This window comes from Eptesicus fuscus, chromosome 10, assembly GCF_027574615.1.
Source record: "Eptesicus fuscus isolate TK198812 chromosome 10, DD_ASM_mEF_20220401, whole genome shotgun sequence".
Classification (NCBI taxonomy): domain Eukaryota; kingdom Metazoa; phylum Chordata; class Mammalia; order Chiroptera; family Vespertilionidae; genus Eptesicus; species Eptesicus fuscus.
The window spans coordinates 81,358,367-81,370,452 of record NC_072482.1 but is presented as its reverse complement, the minus strand read 5'-3'; the positions used below and the strand labels follow the sequence as shown (position 1 = coordinate 81,370,452).

General features: G+C 42.3%; 1 long non-coding RNA gene across 1 annotated transcript in view; it reads left to right on the top strand.

The window, feature by feature from the left end:
• The first annotated feature begins 215 nt into the window (after window positions 1–215).
• The window catches only part of LOC114230635 (uncharacterized), a 155,560-nt gene continuing 143,689 nt past the window's right edge, over window positions 216–12,086 (top strand). Inside the window, exon 1 of the long non-coding RNA XR_003616577.2 lies at window positions 216–260. This is a non-coding gene — a long non-coding RNA (uncharacterized LOC114230635). The remainder of the gene's footprint in view (window positions 261–12,086) is intronic.

The following is a 12,086-nucleotide window of genomic DNA, read 5'->3' as shown; positions in this document are numbered from 1 at the left end:
CACAATGGAGTTCTGTGGGACCTCTTTTCCAAGAGCACTAATGCGATTCATTCGTGAGGCTTTGCCCTCTTGACCTAAGCACCCACAAAGGGCCTTCTTCTTACCACCATCATACTGGGAAATGGGATTTCCACATAGGAATTTTGATGGGACACAAACATTCGGTCCATGGCACTTATATGAATAAAATCCACAAGACTCATTTTAGTGGACAGCTTCAATATCCTTTTCCACCAGAGTCTTCTAAAAGTTGCCAAAAGGTAAGTGGCTTCCTGTTACTGGAAGTGCTGGGGAGACATGCAGTGGCTGAATGAGTGACTGTGTGATGGGCGAGGAGAATCACAGCCATGGGTGGTCCGCAGGTAGGGGAGGCTCAGTCCTCTGTAGAGCTGGTTGGAAAGGCTGACTCTCAGGCCCCATACTGGACCTGCCAAATCAGAATCTGCCTCTTCACATGATTCCCCAGTGATTTATATGGACACTAAAACTTGACAGGCACCGCTCCAAACACAAAACAAGTTTCCATTAATACCACATATGTTACAACTATTGCTGACTAGCAGGGAAGAAAGATGGCTACAGTCATTAACAGAGTTCTTAAACTTTTGTTATCAAGGTTAATGAGTTGTTTACTTAAACTAAGATGGCCTGCTTTATCTGAAACCATTTATTGTGAAGCAGTAAATCACAGGCTTCTTCTTCTACTTCTTTTTTTTTCCCCCCCAGAGGCATCAAAATTCTCAGAATGAACTAAGAATCAGTCAATTCTGAGCCATTGATACCTGTAGCCAGTTCAGTCTGATATTTGACTATGTTTCTGTCCTTCTTTGCCACCCATAGCCGGTGTGTAGCCATAGCCAGTGTGTTGGAAGATAGTGGCTGTTGTGGACAGCTGTTGGGTTTGCTTGCCCGGCACCTATTTTCCCTGTATTTCATGATAGCACTTTTTTGGTCAGAAGTCTGCAGGTTGGTGGGACTGTCAATGAAGGTCCCCCTCCAATGGCCAAGGGTTGGCATGTGACCAAAGCGGGGCCAATGGGACACTCTCTCATTGTGAGACTAACGTTCATTTATTCTGTCATAATAGCTGCCTAGATCCCAGAGCTCCTGGATTGCTGTGCTGCCCAAGGCCTGGAGGGCCAGCTTTTTCTTTTGCTATTACTCCATATTCTTGCAATACAGTTCATTTTATTTGCCGAAGGTAGCTAGACTCCTTTTGTTGATTCAAACTAAAGAACCCCAGCTCAGCAAAGGAACCTAAATACGGTTCATGTTATGGACAACCAATTTTGTTCTTAATGACGAGGGAAGGCACTGAACAAATCACCACAACTTACCACTTTGTTTCACTCTCTGGGTGTGTTCTATCCCGGGTATAAGCAATTTTAAGGTTGTTCAAATGTTATTTATAATTCTTCTCCCTTACCTTGCTGTATTTTTTTTTTTTTATATTATGTGTATGTCTGTGAAAAGTCTAATACTGATTAATAATCATCAGGAGGCAACATCAACCTTGACTTCAGTGTGTGTTTTAGTTTTTAAACTTATGATTTTGGTCTTCGGGTGCTCTGAGTACATCCTAAGTGAGTTCAAAATTAATCCTGGGATGGCATGTATAACTTGTCTGTTATATGGAAAACAATAATGTTAGTACAGGCCAATCCACTTAATGACCATCAAAGGATGTTACTTTATTGACCGATTTTAGTTTTATTTATTCATAGAGCTGCATAAGAATTCACACACCTTTCCCATAAATGTATTTCTTAACTTTATTCCTGAACACGAAGGGCTGAAAGTGAATATGGATGAATAAAATAAATAAATAATACTCCCTTATAAATTGAATCAAGCCCAAAGGATAACTAACATGTAGCTCCTATTTTTATAATGCCTTCAAAAAATTTGGAGCTAGATCCTGATGAAACATTGGCTAATGTAAATAAATAATCAGTACTCTTCAACCAATAAAAGTAGAGATTAATATTTATTAGACATTTATTTATAATAAATAAAAAAGGGTACGTACCATATGATTGTATTTTACAATCTGTTATTTATAATAATGTTACATATAAATGGAAGTAGTCCAATGTCTTACAGTGGTTAGCTCTGGGTAGTATAGTTTAGTTTTATTGATTTGTTTGATTTTCATTTCAATTATGTATATTTTCTGATTTTTCTATAAAACTATGTTTGGCTCTTATAACATGAAAAAAAGGAAAAGGTTATTTTTACTTAAAAATAAATTAGAAAATCAGTGGTCTTTGCATATAAACTAATATGGGAAGGTATATCAAGGATTAGATATCTAGACTAAACCTTGTTTTATCATGTAGAAATTATATAGAAACTAGAGGCCCAGTGCATGAAATTCGTGCACTCGGGGCGGGGGGTCCCACAGCCTGGCCTGTGCCCTCTTGCAGTCCGGGAGCCCTCAGGGGATGCCCGACTGATGGGGAGCAGGCCTAAGCCAGCAGTTGGACATCCTTAGCACTGCCGCGGAGGCTCCCACCACTGCCACTGGCTTCTGGCTGAGCAGCACTCTGCGGTGCTCTGCCTGTGGGAGTGCACTGACCACCAGTGGGGCAGCTCCTGCATTGAGGATCTGCCCTTTAGTGGTCAGTGCATGTCATAATGACTGGTCATTCTGCTGTTCGGTTGATTTGCATATTAGCCTTTTATGCCTGTGGGATTGGGCCGAAACTGGCTTTCTGACATCCCCCACGGGGTCCCGGATTGCGAGAGGGCACAGGCCAGGCTGAGGGACCCCATCGGTGCATGATCGGGGCCAGGGAGGGACGTGGGAGGTTGGCCAGCCGGAGAGGGACAGTGGTAGGGCTCCAGGGCATGTCTGGCCTATCTCGCTCAGTCCCGATCGATCGGCCAGACCCAGCAGCAAGCTAACCTACTGGTTGCAGCGTCTGCCCCCTGGTGGTCAGTGCACGTCATAGTGAGCGGTTGAGAGGCCTTAGCATATCATTAGCATATTACACTTTGATTGGCTGAACGGATGACTGGGCACTTAGAATATTAAGCTTTTATTATATAGGATTATATAGGATACTAAATTTTTCTGAGAATGTGGGAGAAGTCTTATTAGGTTATTATTTTGAATTAACCAAATTCAATGGAACTTAAATTAAGAAAATATTTTTTCCAACAGTTCTGTTTAATGCTATAAAAACATGCTACAGTAGGGGATTTAAAAAGAAAGAATAAATTAAACTTGTGTTATAACAGACATTTCCAGTTTCGTGACCAGAGTTTCTCAAATTTGTAGACAAATCCCCTGGGAATCTTGCAAAAGTGCAGATGGTCTGGGATGAGGCCCGAGATTCTGCATGTTCCTCACGCTTCCAAGCGGAGCTGGATGCTGCTGGTCCAGGGCCATGCTTTGAGTGGCAAGTGTCTCTAGACAGAAGTTGTCATTCTTAGTGATACTGGAAATCACTCCGAGGCAAGAAAAAATGAACAATCAGTGAGCAAAGCTTTTGCAGCCCAGGGCAGAGAGCTGGGAGGATCCGAGCCTTCTGGGTCTGGGGCCTGAATGTTTCGTCAGACCCCTCTGAGGTCTGAGATCTAGGCAAGGTGGGATGTGGGTCAGAACATATGGAGATGAGCTGGGGAGCGTCTGATGGAGGCTGTCTGATCACATGGCTCTTTCTTACAAAATTATTTGGTATAATATTCCTGAAGATGCCACTGCTGGTTCCCATCACCCAGGGACTTAGAACTAAATAGAAGTTGGCAACTCTGGGGAAGGTATTTTGAGAGAATTGGCAGCTTGTGCATATGGAGGGAGAGGAGGGGAAGGTGGTGGTGAATCTGAAGGTTGGTGCTGACTCCTGAGCATGTGTGGGCCTGCAGTACAGGGACCATGCAACAATTTGGGACCTTGACCCCTGGTGTGTCTGAGGGCAGCCCAGGTCATCTCTGTCAATCTGCCTGTGTGCTGACACCCTGGATTACACCAGAACTCTGTGGACCCTTTTTAAGAACCTGTAAACAGTTCCAAAAGATTAGTGCTTTCTCTTCTCGAAATGGGAATTAGAATACCTTTACTAAGCTGTTGCCACAGTAGGTCAAAGCCGTGGGCTCCTGGCTTGAGGTGGTATAGGGGAAATTGAGGCAGGGACTCCTAGATCTCATTTCCCGATTGACTTGTGTTCTGAATCTGGAAAGGCAGTCTCACAAGAAAAAAATAATTTGCATACAAGATACAATAAAAGTTGCAGTCAAAGATTTGAAACAATCTTTTGAAACTGCGGATTTAATAAACGGTGACAATTTTGAGAGCAAACACTAGGTCCGAAATATGGTTTATGCAGGCCAAAAAGTCATGTAAGTTCAGAGGCTCAGTAGTGTATGTTCTATCTCTTAATTGTTCCTCTAACAGCTTTATTTTGTTTGTTTAGTACCTTTGGTTCAGAGGAGGAATACTTAAAAAGAGAATTAGCCATAATGACTTGATACTAGAAGAGAACCCGCTTTTACTTTAGAAAAGAAGGCTGATCCCCCGGGCAGGGGTGGGGGCCCTGCTCCCTAAACTATGGTTAGGCAAGCTTGGTTCAATCCCTAATGCCTGTATTAATTATACAACCCCTTGAGCAAAATGGCGTAGTCTTCTCTCTGCGTCTTGATGTTCTTAACTGTGAAATGGACATGATAGGACCTATCTCTCAGGGTTATTGTGAGTACATGTAAAGTGCTGATACACAGTCACTACTCAATAGATGACACTTAATAATTGCAATGATATTCTTCTCTAGTTATGCAGACATGTGCAAATTATATTATTTCTCTGAAATTGTTTCTTTTATAAACAATGAGGATAATGGTCCCTATTTCACAAGCTTACATAGGTACAAAGGGATAGAAGCTGAGACAGATGCCCGGACTATGGACAGGTGGAGCTTGAATGCTGCTGGCTGGAATTGGGAACATCCTTGTGCCTGCACAGCCATTTGCTTTTACCTTCGGGAAATGGACTAGGATTCAGATCCCTTCCTTTGTTTGATGACTCCAGGAAGCCATGATCAAGGCCAGACTGTGAAAGCAGGTGAGCAAGGGAGCCCTTTGGTAGAAACGCACTTTGCAGGCTACGACCAAGTCTGGCTTCTGCCCCTGGGTCAGGGTGAAGAGAGGAGCTCTGGGCCCAGAACTTATCCTCCCCACTCTTGTGGGTGAATCGCAGGTGCAGGCCTTTGTGGCCTGAGTATAAATAAGCCTGCTGTCGGGACACTCCATCCTCTTGCCTAGAGATGCTGGAGGGTCTGCCCTGAGGGTAGGGCGGAGGGAAGGCGGATGATGCCGCAGAGGTGAGGCTTGCTGGAGTGCCCTCCACGAGGACAGCCAGGACATTCGCTCCACCAGCCAAGGTGAAAAAACAGGGGAGGGTGCATTACTTCATGGCTGCAATGTGGGGGGGCCTGAGCAACTCCCTCCACAACTTTATTTTTTAAATTAAAGAAAAATATTGTTTTGTAAAATATATACAGTAAATGCATAAAACATTAAGTATATTGCTCAATAAATTATCACAAAGTAAACATGCATCTAACCATCACTTAAGAAATAGAATAATTATTAACCAATGCCACCCCAGTAAATCGAATTAAAAAATAGAATATTGCCAAAACAGGGAGCCCTCTGTGGACCACTTTTCTAACATGATCACCTGGGTGCCTGCTCAATTAATCAATATCCTGACTTTCAGGTAACCACTGCATTGCTTACCTTATAGCTTTACCACCTGCGAGTGCATCTTTAAACATCATAATTTAGTAGCTTATTTTGCTCAACATTTTTGTAAGACTCATCTAGATTGTCATATCTCGCTGTTCATGTCCTTTGCTGTGTGCACATAGCATAGTTTACAGTTTTTCAGCGATGATGACGATGGGCATTGGGTATTTGTAGTTTTTGGCATTTATGAATAATGCTGCTGCGAGCATTCTTTTATATGTCTCCTGGTGAACGTGTGCTTGCATTTGGTTGGGTTTACACCTTGGAGTTGACTTGATATGTCATACTGTTATGCATATTTTCGACTTGAACAGATGATGCCAGATTGCTCTCCCCACTGCTCTGCAGCCGTGCCTTTGCCATAAATCAAGTATCCATTTCTGCATGGGTTTGTTTTAGGGCTTTCTGTTTTACGCTCTTGATATAATTATATATGTTTGTGCCAATACCACACTGCCTTAATCACTATAACTTTAGAATGTGATTTGATATCTGATATCTGGAAAAGCAAGTCATCTTACTTTTTCCTTTTTCTTTTTTATTCAAAAGCATCGTGTCTACTCTTAACTCTTTGCATTTCCCTATAAGTTTTAAAATCACCGTGTCAAGTACCATAAAAAAGTCTGTTAGAATTTTGACTGGAGGACTTCCTTCATTTCATCACCCTCGCCCCCCCCCCCCCCCCCCCGATTTCTACTAAGTGAATCCAAGAAGAATGATTTCGTCCTACCTTGTGAATTACAATAGTCCAGGTCTACCACGTTCAGGTGCTCTCCAGCTGTGATGGCCATGGCAGCGTCTGGCATTGGCTTCTGTAGGAACCGACCTTCAGACCAGCAGTTGTGGAGCTGTTCAGGCTTGAGGGCCATCTGAGTTCCTGACCTATGGGGAGGGCCAGGAATAATTTAGGAGATGAGTAAGCATATCTGCGGATTCCTGAATATATGAAAAGGGGGCTGCAGGAAAAGACAAGAGTCTGCTCATTTGGGGAGGCAGAACGTGGAGTCACAGTGTGTATCTAGAAGCTGGTGAAATGAAATAGTTCTGGTTCCATGATGACTGAAAGACTGAAGGGTTCCTACTTGCCCCAGACAATGCCAATTTGCAGATGATGCTCGTGAGTTACCTTCCTCCCTTCCCTGGCTTTACCCTGCCTACCTGTAAGGCTGTGCTTGACTGAGCACACAGGAAGACTTGGCTGTAAACGGGAAGCAGTGTGCTCAAGCAGCAGGAGACCAATGGTTTGGTAGTTTGTGGTTAGAGTTAGGGAATTCCTTTTGAGCAAACATGTGCGTGACTCCAAAGAGACAAGGTTGGGAGCATCCAGTAAAATGCTGACCTTGTATCGACTGTGCCTTGGTTTAGCTTGACTGTTTCTGGAAGAATTCTGAAAACATCCCCCAAACAATAATCATTTGCTACATTTAAAACTTAAATGAAGCAAGCTTCTCTAAACAATGGAACTCTTAACATTGAATTATACCTCGGCATGCTTGCTGGGTGAGCTGCTTCGGACCCTTGGCCGAGCCCTGCAATTGGAGACAGCCATCAAGCCAGGAAGCTGCGTGTTATCCTGACTCCTTTGCTAACAGCTTCAGGCTGGGCGCTCTCCGGCTGCGGCTGCCAGCAGGTGTCTCTCTTTCCGGAACCCAGCACCCAGGACCTGCTAGCACTCAGAGGCGTCAGGTGCTCTGGCTGTGGGAGACGTCTCAGGAACAATTTTCTTTTGTATTAGAAACCTGTGACTGTGGACTTAAGGGGAGAGAGATGGATGATAGTGATACCTTTGGTTACTATAGATGAAGGAGGTTTCTTGTCTGTTTCATTGAAACAAAAAAGGATCTGTCAGAAATGCCGTTAAAATTATCTTTGTTTTTTGAAGAGTCAAATTGAAAAGGTTAGGTATAGCTACTTCCCAACTGGTCTCTCTGGGAGGGTTTGGAGCAATTACAGGGCCCTATAAAAGCAGAACTACGTGAATCAAAATGAAACCAAATATACAGAAGACACATTGAGTAGTAGCCACTGAGTAGTAGCCCTTTCTTTTCCTGAGTTCTCTGGGTAGACACTTCATCAGGAAAGGGAGACCCCTCTCTGAAGACAGTGATCAAGATGTGTTTTCTGTCAGAGAATGAAGACACTTGCACGTCTTTTGTGTTCTCTTAGGACTCCCGTATCAGAATAAGAAACATGTGGGTTCCTATACTGGTTTCCAGTTTGTTGCTAGTGGTTGGTGTCCAGAGAGCTTTGCAAGATGCAAGGCCTGTTCTTGGTGCACGGACACCGATTCTCTTGTGCCCCCTCTCCCGTATCTGGTCCTCTCACATGTTCTCTTTCTCCGAAATGTGAATAAAAAAATAATAACTTTCAGATCTTGCATTCATCCTATTGGAGAGATGTTTGCAAAACCAGATAGATTCATGAGGTCAGAAACCTGAAGGGAAGGACTGGAGCTCTGAGGTTAGAATTCCAGGAATCAGCCAGTTGGTGGGAGGGTTTGAATGGTTTTCTTCCTTCCCTCCCTTCCCCCTTCCTCCCTTCTCTCCTATAGAAGTCACACTAGTACTTGTTTTCCAGGAACTTATATCCTAGTCCGTGACACCGTCACACATAAACTACATTTGAACAATAATACCAATATAACGGCACCATTTATTCAGTATTTACTTAAACAATGTATTAAGCATCTTATATGTTTTATCACATTGAATTCTTAAAACAGATCTGTGATGGTAGTATTATTCACCACATGTTTAGATGAGGAAGCTGAGGCTTAGAGATTAAGAGCTTAACCGATACCCACACATCTACTAAGTGGAAGGGCCAAGCAGGTCTGACTTCCAACTACTTTGATAATTCAGCCGTACATGGTGCCTTGAATATAATTTGGACTTGAAGAGAAGGAAGTAAAATGACAGTGAGGGAAGCTTTGTGGAGTTGATGGGACTTCAGTTGGGGATGGAAGAGGTAGGTAAGTGAGTGTCATTTATGGCCTGATTATGCCCTCAACTCTGATCAGTTCTTTCCCTCAGCAGCAATAGCCATCCGCATTGCATACATGAGAGTTTGGAGTGTGGTAGTTTTCCACTGTAAGTAGAAACTAGTTATCATTAATCACTGCATGCCGCCCTGTTTCCTCTGGGGGGCTTCTTTTAGATGCTGATAAATCTTTGTAATTAGCTGTAAAAATGATGAAAAGTAGACCTTATGTTTTAATCATAAGCCACTTGGGCCATTGGCATTTGTGTGATAGCTTGAATTCTTACTTTCCTTTACCAAATTGCTTTGAGTTTATGGCATTTTTAGTAGATCTCCTGTAAGTCCACAGAGCTCAGGATTGCAAAAGCTATGAGTTGTTTTCAGTAACTCAATCACAGAAAAGGAAAGCAAAAAAATAAATAAAATAAAATAAAAATCGACACATTGTTAGTGGTTTATTTTTCCCATGTGTTGGTGAGATATTAAAGACCTTTGCAGATAATTCAATTCAGGCCTGGTTCTAAGAATAAAAGCTGGCACATTGATCAGTGAGGGAGACATTTTTTCCCCCTCATAAGCTAAAATGAACTCTTCCAAAAGCTGGGGAGAAGAATATGGCGTTAGAAATCACACTATAATTGGCTTTTAGTGTTAAGATGTAGCATCAGAACAGGTTCAGAACATAATGGCCACAGCTGGAAGAAACAAGTCTCAGCTAAGGTTTTATGATTGTTGTGGCATATCAGTCATCTCCAAACTTCAGCATTGATCAGAATAATTAGGGAGGGTTCCCACAACTCAGATTGCTGGCCTTCAAGCTAGAGTTCCTGAGTCTGTAGGTCTTGAATGGGGCCTGAGATTTGCACTGCTGACAAGTTCTAAGGGGATGCTGATTCTGCTGGGACAGGTACCAAATTTTGAGAGTCTGACTTGCAGTCCCAGCTCCACGCTAACCAGTCATGTGACCTGAACACTTCTTTGAGTCACCTGCCCCTCCTCTGGTGCAGGTTTAAGAACCATTGTGATATATCTACTAGCATCTGCTATTTATTTCATTGGTCTTTCCAGTTTGAGTAGGATCTGCTTTGTTTACAACATTGATGGAGATTTTCAACTTTTAGGGACCTCTGAAGATGAACCAATGCCACCCTTTATATCAAAATATATTATTGATCTATCTTCAAGAAAATATGGTGTCCCAATAGTGTTTTCATGAGGCTGAGAGATCTGTAGCATACTTAGGTCTGGATACAGCTGGGCTAAGGGTCCACTCTACAGTCAAGGATTAGTAGGAAGCTCGCTGAACCTGCAGGGTTGAGGCTCTGTTTTGTTCTGATTAGTTGCATGCTAACTGCCGAGCCAATCAGCTCACCCTGTGGGTCGCCACCTGCCTTCTGGCTTGGTCTCTTGGTATTCCTGAGAGTCCTTGCAGGGGCAACAATATGACATGCCTTATCTCAGGTTCTAGGAATGAATTTGTGGGCTTCAGGGCTCTCAAACCAAGGATTCATGCAATACAAAAAAATAAATAGATAGATAAAAAAATAAATAAAGCCAAACAGAGACTGTAGAGTCAAGAGAAAAGATACAGTGTGTATGACATTGAAAACCGTGGAACAAGCAGTCCCAGTTCATGCCTCAACTTCCCCAGATAGGTAAGCCATGTATTTCCTTAGTGTGGCTTGTGATTAGTAGAGAAGATCTAGCAGTTGTCACTAAAAAAACTTCCAAACAGCATCCTTACACCCCTTTGTCTTTAAACCCCACATTCTAACAGCTGCCAAAGAAAGTACAGATAATTATAACTGCATTTACATCGCAGAGCTATTGCTTTTGTAATATAGATACCATATAAACGAGGAAGGACTAAGTGGTCTTATATGGGTTTCTTTTCATCCTGGATCAACTCTCAGTAGTTTTAATAATTTCTAGTGTTGGCTGATTGCCACTGGATTCAAAATGGATTTTTTGTCAGGTAATTTTCACTTGTGAAAAGTCAAATATTTAAATCAGCTTCAAGAATATTAAGGAAGAAACCCCCCTTCTTTCCTATCAGCTCCATAAAAATAGACTTTCAGTCAAATCTCTACAATATGACTTTCAGTCAAATATCTACAATAAATATGAATGTTTTCTCTGGCCATCTCACTGCGAGGGTATAGATCCCACAGCCAGACACAAGCTTTGCAGAGTATGTTAGGAGATTTGGCCCAGTTGTCCCATTTAACCCAACACTTCTGGAGAAAATTTGCAAGAAGATATGCAGTAACTCTCTGGTGACCCAAACTGTTGTAACCTCAGTCTCTAACTCACATGACATTTGCTTACTTTCTTTCCAATGGGCTGATTAATTATTTGTCTTTATTTAGTGCTCTAAATAAGGAGCCAAAAGAAGTTGGAGCAGCTGGGGCCAATTTTTAAATGTAAAACTAACAGAGCAGTTTGGCTGTCTGATGGGGAACTGAAGAGTGACTTTTCTTTAACGTTGTCATCACCACAGTGTCCAACCTGCTCTGTTCCAGATGTGCAACATCTGGGCTTTGAAGAGTGTGATTAGGAAATCAAACAAGACACGTAGACATCCAAAATGAGATAAGAGGCTCCAACAGATTACTTTCCTTTCTTAATGTAGTTTCTTTCATCTGATTCTGTCAAAGTTTGCTGGAAACTTCTGTCTGGAAAGCAGAATGCCTCTTTTACAAGCAAGGCAGCAAAGGTAAAGAGAGTTATATTGTCTGAGATAATTAAATGTGCTGAATAAGAATCCACATGAAAAATCCCCTAAATCCCTTGACATAGAATGTCCTCAGGTAATCAGGTGGATTAAACCAAAATCCTCCTACTGGCCCTACAGGGGTGGGCGAGAGGAATCAAGTTTCTTCTTAGAAGACATTTTCTTTCTTCCCAGATTGGGGTTGTTTTTCCTTCAAAATATATAAAGGAAACATTATTTTTCTTCCTTATGTTAGAGTGAAGATTTAACAACTCCACTGACAACTTAAATGACAATAATGGATACACAGCAACTTTGACTGGAAAAGGCCTATTTTCCGCTTTAGTAGGGTTCTCTAGGGCCGTGGTCAGCAAACCCCGGCTCGAGAGCCACATGCGGCTTTTTGGCCCCTTGAGTGTGGCTCTTCCACAAAATACCACGGCCTGGGCGAGTCTATTTTGAAGAAGTGGCGTTAGAAGAAGTTTAAGTTTAAAAAATTTGGCTCTCAAAAGAAATTTCAATCGTTGTACTGTTGATATTTGGCTCTGTTGACTAATGAGTTTGCCGACCACTGCTCTAGGGGTAGAAAGAGCTTGATCATTCGACCATTAGTCTGTTCTTCATTAAAACTCTCCTTCTTGCCAAA